We start from the raw sequence: 13925 nt of genomic DNA, 5'->3' as shown, positions 1-13925 counted from the left end.
AGGGCCCAGGGCCATCTTCCAGCATGGCTTCACAATTTTAAACTGTGAAATTAAGTTGGCTACAAGTAGTTGAATTTTTGGGAAAAAAAACTAAGGAAAAGGATTAATTTACCTTTTTTTTATCTGAATGAAAAATTTATAATTTTAAATCGTAACAAACCTAATTGCAAAAATTCATGTGCAGGAGAAGAGCAAGAGGCAAAGCAAGAGAGATAGAGAAAGGAGAAATTAAGGTCCTTTATCAGGGCTAAAAGTAGGCGATCAGTCATTTGATGCAGAGGTCGCATCCTCCTTCAGGCTTCCTCCTGACTGAGCAATTTCTCTAAAAATGGAGGTCTCAGCAGGACCAAGCTTGTGCATTCCTATCAGCTCTCTCAGTCCTCTGATGTTTAAATGGCAGCTTTCCCTCACAACTTTAGCTCAGGCTTTCAATACTGATTTAATATCAAGGGTAGCCCAGCGGGATAGAAACAGCGAGTGGAGATTTAAAACCAGCAGCTGGAGCCTAGGCTGTAGTTGGACAGGAGAGTTGCCATTCATATATCAGCATGGCAAGAATGGAGGAACAGCTGATACTGGTTGAAATGTGAAAGAACAGTGAAGAAGCTCTCTAAATGCCAAGTGGTGTGGAGTAAAAATTATCAGTGGATGTTTGATGACAACAACTACAATGTTATTTTTTATTGATAGATCAGCTCTAATGTTAAAAAGAAAGTCCTTAGAAGGGCAATCAAAAATGAATAAATAAGGAGATTATTAAAAATATCTGAAATCTTGGTCAAAGATATGGGAGTCAGGAAGCTCTGAAAAGGGGAGAGACAAATGGCAAGTTTGATGGGGTTTAGGGAAATGTAGGGTCTCAGCACCTGAACTGATTATTGCTACTGGTGGAGTGAGTGACATGGACACACAATAGATCATAGAATTACATTGGATTCACAGCAGAGAAACAGGCAAATCAGCAAAACCAATCCATGCTGAGACTTCTGCTTCACTGGAGCCTTTTTCCATCTTCTTTCAGCTAAATCTACCACGGTACCTGTCAATTCACTTTCCCTCATATATTTGCCTCGTTTCACTTTAAACGTATCCATACTGCTCATTTTAATTTTTTGGGTAAAGAAGTTTCTGCTGAATTCCCTAATGGATTTTTAGGCGATTGTCTTGTATTAATGGCCTCAAATTATGCTATTCCCACAAGAGAAAACATGCTTTTTATTTGCCATCTATCAAAACCTTTAAGAAGTTGAAAGACTCACCCCTCTGTCTTCCTTTTATTTGAAAGGAGAAAGGACCTAGCCTATTTGTCTGTTGATGCTATGTATACAAGCACAATTCTGGTATCATCTACATTTTATCAAGGTCAGAAGTCACACAACACCAGGTTACAGTCCAACAGGTTTATTTGAAGTTACAAGCTTTCGGAGTGCAGCTCCTGGACTTCACCTCATGAAGGAGATGTGCTCCGAAAACTTGTGATTTCAAAAAAACCATTGGGTTGTAACCTGGTGTTGTGTGACTTCTGACCTTGTCCAACCCAGTCCAACATCAGCACCTCCACATCTCATCTTATCGAGGCTTTAGAAACGAAACACAGAAAGTATTTCCACTTATGTAGTAAACACTAATGGTCATCAATATAAGATAATCATGGAGCAATTGAAAAGAACTTCTTTATTCAAAGAGTAGTGAGAATGTGGAACTTGCTAGCACTCATAGTGGTTGAGGTGAATGTTATAAATGCTTAAGGGGAAACTAGACAGTTATCATAGTCACCATCACTAAGACTTCCTTCATCTTCCAGATTTTAAATGGTGGATTCAGAGTTTTCTCCAAAGTTGTTAGCAAATCAGTAGATGCTCTAAGGAAATCTCTAGCATGTTTTGTTGGAAAATGAGTTTTAAATTGCTGGAGTTCTTGTAAACCATTTGAAACAGTGTATTCCCAACCTGATAGCAAACTGCACAAACGTTTTTTTTAATTTTAAGAATGCACCTCATTCATAATAATATCTCTACATGCATACATAGTCACTAGAGCAGTTTTGTTTTGTACAGTAGCATTTGAAGAAACAAATAAATATTGTAGTTTGATTCAATCCAATGAACAAACCAAAGGCATCTCTTAAGCATGCAAGATTATATTTAGATACACTTGAGGCACTGGGAGGATTAGATAACTGAATGGGCCCCCATTTAATTTCAGCAGAAAGACCTTAGACAATGATGTTCACCACTGTGTTTTGGTGGCAACTGCACCAAGCTTTAGAGCATCCCTCAGCATGTCGTCCTGAAGCTTGGGATGTGCCATCCTGCAACACCTTACCCTAGACCACCACTATGATTCAGGCAGACCAAAGACTTGTTTCACTGAGTTGATGGACCTCCAGGTGCAGTTGATGTTTGTCTCAGTGCGAATACTGAGGAACAGCCCATACAGCACAGAGTCCCACATCACAGAACTGCTTGGGACAAACCTCGCCAAAAACCACTGCAACTTTCTCCACACTTTCTTTGCAAAGGCACACTTCAGAAGGAAATGTCTGACAGTCTCTACCCTTCCCCACAGTGGTTCGAGGGCAACGTGCAGGGTTGTAGAGAATCCAGGCATACATGAAGCTTCTCACAGGCAATGCCCTTCTCTTGACCAGCCAAGCAATGTCTTGGTGCTTGTTGGAAAGTTCTGCTGATGAGGCATTTTGTCAAATGACTTTGACAGTCTGCTCAGGGAACCACACAACAGGTTCTGCCCTCTCCTTTTCTGATAGAGTCTCAAGGACTTTACATGTTGACTACTTCCTGGTAGACTTGTGGTCAAAGGTGTTTCTCTTTGCAAATTGCGACATGAATGACAAGTGATACGGTCTAACTACTTGGAGCATTCAGTGGCAATGAGGCCAGTCCCATGCTTCGGAACAAGAGGACCTCAGTATGTAGTAAGGCTTGGTGTTCGTGTACCAAGGGTCTACACACAGCTTGTTGCAACCGCCCACAAAGGTGGCCATCAGGATGAGGGCGTCTTTCAGTACCTTCCGCCCCACCCCATCCAGAGTTTTGAACATGGTGTCCCTGTGGACATGATCCATCTTAGATATCCAGATGAAGTGAAAGATAGCTCAGCTGACTGGAACAGCACAGTTTTGGGGAATGGGCCAGATTTGCATCACATATAACAGAGAGAGAGAGAGAGAGAGCTTCACACCTGATGACCAGATTTTTACCTGCAATGGAGAGGGAGCAATGCTCCCAAAGACCCAGTTTTTGCCTCACTTTGGAGATGCACTCTTTCCAAGATTTTGCTCATGCCCCAGCCCCTCCGAACCACATTCCCAGCACCTTCAGGTAATCTGCCTTGACAATGAAGGGGATAAAGGATTGGTCTGCTCAGTTTTCAAACAACATGGTTTCACTCCTGTCTTGATTTTCCTTGGCTCCCAAGGTCAGCTCGAACTATTTGCAGATCTCATAAGTCTAGGTGCTGACAGTGGATCCAAGCAGAAAATAGCGATATCATCTGTGTACAGGGGGGCTTTGAACTACAGGCCTCCGCTATCTGGAATAGTCACTCATTCTCAGGCTTGCATCCTTCCTGATGGACTTGACAAAAGGCACAAGACACAACCAAGGCAGGATAGAGTGAGCAGCCCTGCCTGACTCCAGATTATCTCTTCTGTTATCTGCACCAAAATTGGCCTCTTCAGGAAGTAGCTGTTTTAAGATGCAGAAAAACCATTTTATGGTGCAGACTTGTTTCACTGAGGATGTCTGAGAAGGAAATGCTTCAATGAATCCACAGGCAATTCATAAGAGAACAAGCAAATTCACCATAACCATTCAAACCAAATTCTATGTGCACAAAGATATTATATTTTAGTAAATGCAAATTAAAACAAAACTTCTAAACCAACCAGACTGGCTAGGCTGGAGTTACACAGACACTCCCATTGTCAGAAACCTACCCAAATAACAAAGTCCTAACAAACTATTTTTGTGAGATATCCCTCAGTGTGCAGCCAAACAAATGCACTAACATTAGTTAAAGAACAAAGAGACGAGGGAACCATAGAGAATTCTGATGATTGCAACACAATTTTGAATACAACGCAGTTTCATAATGTAATGAATTGAAAAAGCAAATTAACTTTTAGATTACATCACTTCCCTATCCAGCTGCAACAATGTAATTTTACCAGATTGCTGAAGGCTAAGGTGCATAATTCTTGCAGTAATAGCAAGTTATTTTTAAACTGTGTCAAGTCAAATGACCTTATCCATATAGGAACATTAAAACCAAAAGAGAAAAAGCTGGAAAATCTTTGTCAAAGGGTCAGTTAGACTTGAAATGTCAGCTCTTTTCTCTCCTTACAGATGCTGCTAGGCTTGCTGAGATTTTCCAGCATTTTCTCTTTTGGTTTCAGATTCCAGTATCCACAGTAATTTGCTTTTATCTGAGGAACATTAAAAGATGTTGAAGCAAAGATTCAAACTCATTCTCATATTATTGCTGAATTGTCATCACTCTCTATGCCCGTAGGTGATTTATTTTATGAATTGGAGAAGACAAATTGCAGGTATATGGAAAACATGCAAGACAGTGAGACTAATGGGATTGCTTTTGGAAAGACCTGGTGAACACTTTATGGGCTGAATGGTTTCCTTTTATACTGTACTATCCTATGATTTTTTTTACACATGTTCTCCACTCTCTTCAGTGTTTTGTATTAAAATATTCCTTCACACTACGTTATTTCCCAGCCAAAGAGGAAGCAAACTGCTTGACCCCAACTTCTCCCTCAGCTCTCTGTGTGAAGAGATGGTTCATTGCATTGCCAATTAAAACCAGTGGTTTGAATTGGAAAGCAATTCCTGTGGCTGTTTAACTAAAGCCACATGTTGTTCAATGAAGAAAAGCCGTTCTACCCTTACAAGTGAAAGTGCTCCAACAACGGCACGGTGGCACAGTGGTTAACACTGCTGCCTCACAGCGCCAGAGACCTGGGTTCAATTCCTGCCTCAGGCAACTGACTGTGTGGAGTTTGCATATTCTCCCCGTGTCTGCGTGGATTTCCTCCCACAGTCCAAAGATGTACAGGTCAGGTGAATTGGCCATGCTAAATTATCCATAGTGTTAGGTAAGGGGTAAATGTAGGGGTATGGGTGGTTTGCGGGTCGGTGTGGACTTGTGGAAGGGCCTGTTTCCACACTGTAAAGTAATCTAATCTAATAGATGGATGAACTCCATTGACTTAAAAGTAACAGATCCATATTATTAAATCTCAGAAATGATTTTAATTTTCAGCAGTGGCAGAAAACAGATGGTAGCAAGCGATCTCTTATTGTTCTTAAAACCATTAGAGAGAAAAATCAGCTAGGCTATTATAAGGAATAGACATTCTCCTTTTGAATCTCCATTACAATATTCTTTAGCATTTGTCTGTTAACTCAGTGTTGAAAGTGAATATGAGCTCTAATCCTAGTAAGCTCAATATAAACCAAAATCTATGGCAGGTCCTTGGCTCATTGTCAGCTGATGATTCATCCTGAGCTATTTTCCGGGCAGTTTTTGTCAGTGGTGATTTGCCATTGCTTTCGACTGTCAGAGGCAGGTAAGAAGGCAGGCCTCAAGTCTACCACAGCCAGAATGAGGATCAACTTCACTGGTTTGACAGGTTAATCTGAACCATTGCAAACAGCTGATTGGCTCCTTAAATAATAAATCTTAATACAATATTAATGATTGTGAATAAATGGGCAGAAAGACTACAAATGTAACAAATTGATCCGAGGATGAATGAATAAATGGACCTGTAGCACCTGTACTGTGTAAATATGGAATCCTTGTTAAAATCCTGTGAAACCCAGAAAAGCTAGCTTTATGTAACAACCTTATTATTAATACAGTCTGTAATTATTCTACATACCTAATTCCTCATGCTGTTCGATAATGGATTCTAAGTGACATTTAGCAGAGTATGCAATGAATTTCTCAAATATTGTGTGTACCTAGGGCCCTAAGAATTCTTATTTTTTTCTTTTCACTTCCTCATTTGACAGAGGCAATCCATCCTTTCAGACTCAGTTCACAGGCACGTGTTATGGATTGGACAAAAATAAATTGTTTGAAGTTGACCTTTCCTGACTGCCCAAAAGCATTAGCTTTCGGAGCACTGCTCCTTCATCAGGTGGTTGTGGAGTATAAGATCGTTAGACACAGAATTTATAGCAAAAGTGTGATGTAACTGAAATTACGTATTGTAGAAGACCTGGATTGTTTGTTTGCAGTGCTCCGAAAGCTACTGCTTCCAAATAAACCTGTTGGACTATAACCTGATGTTGTGCGATTTTTAACATCATCATAGAATGATATCATCAGAGTGTTCTCTAAGAGGAAACTGGTGATGCCACTGAACTGGGAGTGGGTGTAGGGCCAAGTGAATGACATGGGGTGCGATTTGAGGTGTTACTGTGGTTGTAAATCTAAAGTCCAAAGGTCTCCTGGACTGTTCATTACAGAGTTAGGAGATCCAGGCCCCATTTCAGTAAACTAACAAGCAAGCTGGGCAAACCTCATCACCCCCACATTAAATGGTATACAAAATCACGAAATATTCCTTTCATGTTTGTGTCTGCTACTAAAGGTTCTGATAAAAGAGCAACTATTAGTAACTTGTAAAAAAGAGGTGGCTGCAAATAGAACTTGCAACAATTTATGCTGCAAACACTGGCAGCAATAGAGTGAAGGTAATATGGATTCAGAGGTCAAAGGAAATAAGTTTAAACGCTTCAATATACCATCAACAATAAGTTTAAGATCAAACTTCTAAAAAACCAAAACACAAAATCCCAAAAGTAAATGTTGTAAAAGAGCCAATAAGGCAGAAAGAGGTATCAAATACCCACTGATTTCTGAATGAAGTGTATGAACTTCTGTGCAAATTTTCCAAAAAGTCAGAAACATTTTCTCTTGCTGAACTCAATGGTTTGTGAACTGAATAGTTTGAATGGTTTAACCAATTCAGTGGGCCATAATTCCAAAATGCAAAATTGTTGTCTGTGAGTGTGACATGACTTAATGGGCTGTTAATTGGTAGTATTATGCCACATAAAATGATTGTGGCAGTGTGTTTGTGCGCATTATTACGTCCTGTCTTTTATCTGAACCCGATATGATCTATGAGTTAACCTTCAATGTTTACAAAAATCTGAACTGTCAGTTAACGTGGTTGCCCCACCTTTAATACATTAGCAACTAGAGGCAGTTTTTATTTCATTCTGCAGTCTGTTCACATAGGACCACAGACACACCCATGGCCCATCATTGAGCAGTTACATGAGTCATTTCACTGAACAGAAGTAGTAATCTAAAGCAAATCTGACAGGTGAATAAATTATGGTGCCTTCAGTGAATAAGTCAGCTTAGTGATTGCAATGTCTTCATTAAGGTTAAAAAGTTGTTCAAACCTCACTGCTGGAATTGAACCTGGGGTGTACTTTCGCTCCTTGGGATTTTAAATTAGAGCAAGAAAAGAATGCAGATGAGTTGTTGGCAGGCAGTTGGTGGAAGGGTTTCATTGGAGGGATGGGTGTAAGAGGCAAGACTTAGTTATTTAATTCCATGAGTTTAATTTGCATGCTCAAGTTCATTACCACCTGGCCCCACGAGGTAATGCTATGACTTACTAGAGGGCTTCTTTGTCCTTTCCACCACCTGTTGACCTGCTTCATCCTGGTGGAAAAGACATAGATTTCCCCTTTCAAATGTATAATATGCCATTGGGATTCTTTTAAAATCACAGGTCTTTAATTAGTATTTATGCAAGAGGCAATTAACTGATGCGCTTATCTGGTGCAAAAACCTGCAGCTCTCAAGCTTGAAATTGGTGGACACATCTCCGGGACACCCACATCAATGTAACCCACCACCCCGTGGCTGATCATTTCAACTCCACCTTCCACTTTGCCAAGGACATGCAGGTCCTGGGCCTCTTCCATCGCTACTCCCTCACCACCTGACACCTGGAGAAAGAATGCCTCATCTTCTGCCTCGGGACACTTCAACCATATGGCATCAATGTGGACTTCACCAGTTTCCTCATTTCCCCTCCCCCCACCTTACCCCAGTTCCAACCTTCCAGCTCAGCACCGTCCTTATGACCTGTCCCACCTGTTAATCTTCCTTCCCACCTATTCGCTCCACCCTCCTCTCTGACCTATCATCTTTACTTCCATCTCCATCCACCTTCTCCCCAGCCCCAACCTCCCTCCCATTTATCTCTCCACCCCCGAGGCTCCTAGCCTCATTCCTGATGATGGGCTTTTGCCTGAAAATGTTGATTTTCCTGCTCCTCAGATGCTGCCTGACCTGCTGTGCTTTTCCAGCACCACTCTAATCTTGACTCTAATCTCCAGCATCTGCAGTTCCCAAGAAATGACACTCCTCAAATTTAACTGCCTATCCACTCCATTCTTGCAAAGTTGGGTGTGTTAAAATTCAGTCCATGTTTGAAGGAATGCTCCATTGTTGGCTGAGGAATTAATAGATTTTATACATTTTTTAAGGACTTAGAAGATTCAATCATATTTAGTCAAAGAAGAACAATTCAGTCTTTCCCAGTGCCTTGGACATTATCCTTCTCTCAATCAATGCCAAGGGTACAGATAAATCAGTTGTTTATTTCATGTTGTAAATGGGACTTTGCTGTGAACAAAGAGGCTACTGTGTTTGTGTTACAGAGACGACAGTTCAGCTTCAGGATATGAAAATATTTACACGGAAGCAGATTTTTACAATACGTTTAGTTTGTTAGCCATCAAAAGAACTTACCATTTTCTTCTATAACAATGATAAAAAATAATATTCACAATGTAACAGAAATAACCATTGTTTTGAAACGAACGTTGCTGTGCTTACTGGGAACGTTCCAGGACCAGGCTGCGGAAACAAATTCTTTAGTTCTAAAAAAATTGTTAAAAATACTTAATTAATAAAAGTTGTCAAGTTGTTGTGGGAGGTGGGGGACAGGGCCATGGGAATATAGGTTGGTGAGGAAAATGATTCATTAAGCCTGACCTTGAATCAGGAAGCTGCGTTTTCAACTTTTGCTACAAAGATTTGAGCACATAAATCTGGGCTAAAATTCAAATGCATTACTGAGGAAGTTCAGTGTTGTTGGAGCTGCTGTATTTCGGATGAGATACTAAACAGATATCTTGTTCCATGTGGATGTAATAGGATCTATTACACAATTTCAAACAGGAACAGTGAAGTTATGCTTATGAATCTCTCAACCAGTATTACTAAAAACAGATTACCTAATCATTATCATTTTAATGTTTATGGCAATTTGTCATGTGCAAATGAGCTGACATTTTTCCTATAATACTACAGTACATTCCAGATGTACTTCATTGTCTATAAAACACCAGGAAACCCTGAGATCATGACTAAAAGGTTTTAAAATCTTGTTTCAATACAACGTGGTTTCAGGACATTTTCTTTGATTTAGTTCTTCTTATACATTTTTCCTCCCTTCCCAAAATATTTGATTCCTCATTAGACTGATGGTAGCAACTCACTGGCATCTTGCCCAAGAGTCCACAATTCATGGTAAGAACAACGACTGCAGATGCTGGAAACCAGATTCTGGATTAGTGGTGCTGGAAGAGCACAGTCGTTCAGGCAGCATCCGAGGAACAGTACACAATTCATGTGTGAGTTTTAACAGTAATTGTCAGCAATCTCTTCAACTGCAGGATGAGGCATGAGGAAACCATTACTGGCCAGATTAATTCCAAAAGCAACGGATATCACATATGGACAAAACACAGGACACAATTTCAATGATACAGAGAATATTTACATGGGATAACCAACGGAGGCTAAACCGGGCAGTTTTTCCTTTGCTTACATTACTAAGTAAAAATTGGAATAAATAAACAAGTCCTGAAACAAGTGAAAAGGTTCATTTACCTTGGACAGGTTATTACAGATTTTGGGATATGTGATTGAATCGAATTGAATTGAGTTTCGGTGAATTTATTGTCACATGTATCTAGGCACAGTGAAAAGCTTTGTCTTGCAAGCAATACAGGCAGATCACATAGTTAAATAGCATAGATAAATAAATATTAGGTAAACAGCAGCAAAAACCAAAACACAGGTACAGGCGAATGCTAAGCGTTTGAGTCCATTCAGTATCCTAACAACAGTAGGGTAGAAATTGTTTCAAAACCAGCTGGTGTGTGTGTTCAGGCTTCTGTACCTTCTCCCTGATGGTAGAGGTTCTAGGAAAGCATTGCTAGGGTGGGATAGATCTTTGAGAGTGCTGGCGGCCTTTCCTTGACAGCGGGCCTGGTAGGCGGATTCTGTAGAAGGGAGGTTGGCCTTTGTGATTGTCCAGGCCGAGTTCACCACTCTCTGTAACCGTCTTCGATCTTGAATGATACAGGTGCCATACCAGGTAGTGATACATCCAGACAGAATGCTCTCGATGGCACACCTATAAAAGGGTGAGGGTTTTCGCTGTCATGCCAAATTTTCTCAGCTGCCTGATGAAGAAGAGATGTTTTTGGGCCTTTGTAACCAGTGCGTCCACTTGAAGAGTCCAAGAAAGCTTGTTGTTGATGACCACTCCCAGGAGCTTGACACTTTCCACTTGTTCCACCTCTGTGCTGTTAATGTGTGTGGGGGGGCATAAGTAACATCCCTCCAAAAGTCAACAATGAGTTCCTTGGTTTTGCCAGCATTGAAAGCTAGGTTGTTCTCAGTGCACCATTTTTCCAGGTCTTCCACCTCCCATCAGCAGTCTGTTTCATCGCCATCTGAGATTCAACCGACTATGGTGGTGTCATCAGTGAACTTGTAAATGGCATTAATCTGGTATTTGGCGACGCAGTCATGGGTATACATTGAGTACAATAGAGGGCTGAGTTCAAGATTACTAAGTTTAGTAATCAGTCTCAAGGGGATAATAGTGTTGAAGGCTGAATTGCAGTCAATGAATAGGATTCTTACATAGCTGTTCTTGGTGTCAAGATGTTTTAGGGAGGAGTGAAGGGCAAGTGATATGGCATCTGACGTTGGTCCGTTAGGCGAATTGGAGTGGATCAAGAGTAGTGGAGAGGCTGGAATTGATTAATGCCATGACCAGCCTTTCAAAACACTTCATGACCACCGATGTTAGGGCCACTGGGCAGTAGTCATTGAGACATGCTACTTGAGCCTTCTTAAGCACAGGGATGATGTTGGCCCTCTTGAAACAGGCAGGGACAGTGGCCTAGTGCTCCATTCCCACCTATCCGCTCCACCCTCCCCTCTGACCTATCACCTTCACCCCCACCCCCATCCACCCATTGTACTCTTTGATACCTTCTCCCCAGCCCCACCCTGATGAAGGGCTTTTGCCCAAAACGTCGATTTTCCTGCTCCTCAGATGCTGTCTGACCTGCTGTGCTTTTCCAGCACCACTCTAATCTAGACAGCTGCAGGGAGAGGTTGAAGATGTCCGAGATGACCTCTGCCAGTTGATCTGCACATGCTGTGAGTATACGGCCTGGTACTCCGTCTGGTCCCATCACTTTTCTTGGATTCACATGAAGGAAAACTGATCTGATCTCTGATGCAGTGACCATTGGGATAGTCTTGTCAGGACTTGTCAGAATAGGTGTCACCTCTCTGCTGAAATTCTGCTCAAAGCAAGCAGAAGGTGTTGAGATGATCTGGGAGGGATGTTTCATTGTCTGCTATCTTGAACGGTCTCTTTTTAGAACCTGTGATGTCATTCAGTCCTTGCCATAGTCGCCGGGTATCTGTCTGGGTCTCTAGTTTTGTTCGGTATTGGTCCTTGGCTGTCTTAATGGCTCTGCGAAGGTCATACTTGGATTCCTTATATTTGAGTGGGTCTCCTGATCTGAAGGCCTCACAACTGGTTTTTAGCAGGTTCTGTATGTCCTGATTCATGCAGGGTTTCCTACTGGGGAATACCTGAATTGACTTCCTCGGTATGCAAGCCTCCACACATTTGAGGATAAAGTCTGTGACGATGGTGGCGTACTTGTCCGAAGTACTTGCAGACTGATTGAACATGGTACAATCAGCCTATTACAGACAGCACTGGAGTTGATCGTCTGCCTCCTCCGATCAGAACTGGACCTGTATCCACGAGGGGGTCTCCTGCTTGAGCTTTTGCCTGTAAGCCGGGGGAAGCAACAACGTCATTGTGGTCGGAGTTCCCAAAATGAAGGCGGGGGATGGAGCGATAGGCATCTTTCACATTGGTGTAGCAGTGGTCTAAAATGTCAGATTCGAAGGAGAATTTAGATAGTTGGACTAGCTTTGACAGAATAAAAGACTGAATATCAAAGAAATTGAACTTCAAATTGAGGAAAGTAATGTCAATGTGGTATATTTTCTAATCCATGCTGTATGCCTTAGAGACTTGATAACAAACAAAAAGGCTACTGATAAGCTGTATGTAGTTGTGATGTGGATATATAGGATTTTCTGCATATTCTACACAGATGGAAGGATTATTGAGCAAGTGCTGGAAATAACTGGCGAAAGGAGGAATATAGTGGAGAACATTAAAAAGAGAAAAATGCAGTATTTCAGTCGCATTATTAGAGTATAAGGTAGTCAGAGAGAGTTAATAGAGGGGAAGATTGATGGAAGATGTAAGGGAGGGAAGTAGAGGAGGAAAGAGATGACAGATAAAATGTACTGAATGCAGCTGACCTTTGTAGAATTAGTAATGATACACAGGACGCACAGTGGTAGAGAATGCTGTATGTTATGACTCATGGTCAGTATGTTACTATGTCTTTCAGAGACATGTTCTTGATATCATCATTATTATAACATGTGACCTGAGGGTTTAAAGATCTTGTACTTGGATCACTCGAAGCATGACACATTACAAGAAATATGCTAGTCTGTCTAAATAATGGTTTAATATTAGCCCGATACTTTCGTACATAATAGCTTGCTGTAATAAACCTCTGTTGGATTCTTCAAGACCATAATATTCAGGTCCAGTTTCAGATGTTAAGAGAGACAGCAAACATTGCTGCATCAGGTTGAAACCCTAGCTGCAAGCAAAAACCACATCAAAGTTCCTTGTAGACAACCTCTGGGAAGAAGTGACCCCAACAAATGAACAAACCAAGGACATACTGGAGCCATTCCTTCTACCTTATTACCTATCCAACAGAGATCACCTCACAAGCCATGCAGCAGGGAAAAAATATCTGGCATTTTCCCAAGTCCAGCAAGCCTCGACAGTGTGCTTGCCTGATCTCTTGTGCATCTCTAATTTCCTCATTTATAACATTGGCTGCTCTGCTTTCAATTGCATTAACCCTAAGTACTGGATTTCACACTATAAACCTTACCACCTCTCTACCTATTTCTCCTCTTTCAAGTTACTTACTTAAAAACTGCCTCTTTGCCCCAGTTTTTGGACACCTTCCCTAATATCTTACATTAATGCAAAATATAGAGGAATTAAAACTTCATTCTGGGAGTGGCGGTAACCTACTCAAGGCCAGAATGTTTGTTTTTATATCCCATCTGCCATGGAGGTGTGTCATAACTTGTTCAAACAGATTAACTAAAGTCAGGAGTTTCAGTATTCAATGTTCCCTCTAAGCTGTGTAGCCATTCTCAAGGATCAGGGTGCAACAAGTCCATATTGACCCCCTGAAGAGTTAACTCATGCAAACCCATTTCCTGACAAACACACCAAATACTTTGGGCAATTCACCTGACCTGCACATCTTTGGACTATGGGAGAAAACCAGAGCACCCTGAGGAAAAGACGCAGCAGGCCAGGCAGCATCTGAGGAGCAGGAGAATCGACGTTTCGGGCATAAGCCCTTCTTCAGGAATGAGGCTGGTGTGCCAAGCGGGCTGAGATAAAAGGTAGGGGG

The sequence above is a fragment of the Chiloscyllium plagiosum genome, chromosome 33, assembly GCF_004010195.1.
Source record: "Chiloscyllium plagiosum isolate BGI_BamShark_2017 chromosome 33, ASM401019v2, whole genome shotgun sequence".
Classification (NCBI taxonomy): Eukaryota; Metazoa; Chordata; class Chondrichthyes; order Orectolobiformes; family Hemiscylliidae; genus Chiloscyllium; species Chiloscyllium plagiosum.
The sequence above is the reverse complement of the archived record's forward strand: the minus strand, read 5'-3'. Positions refer to the sequence as shown.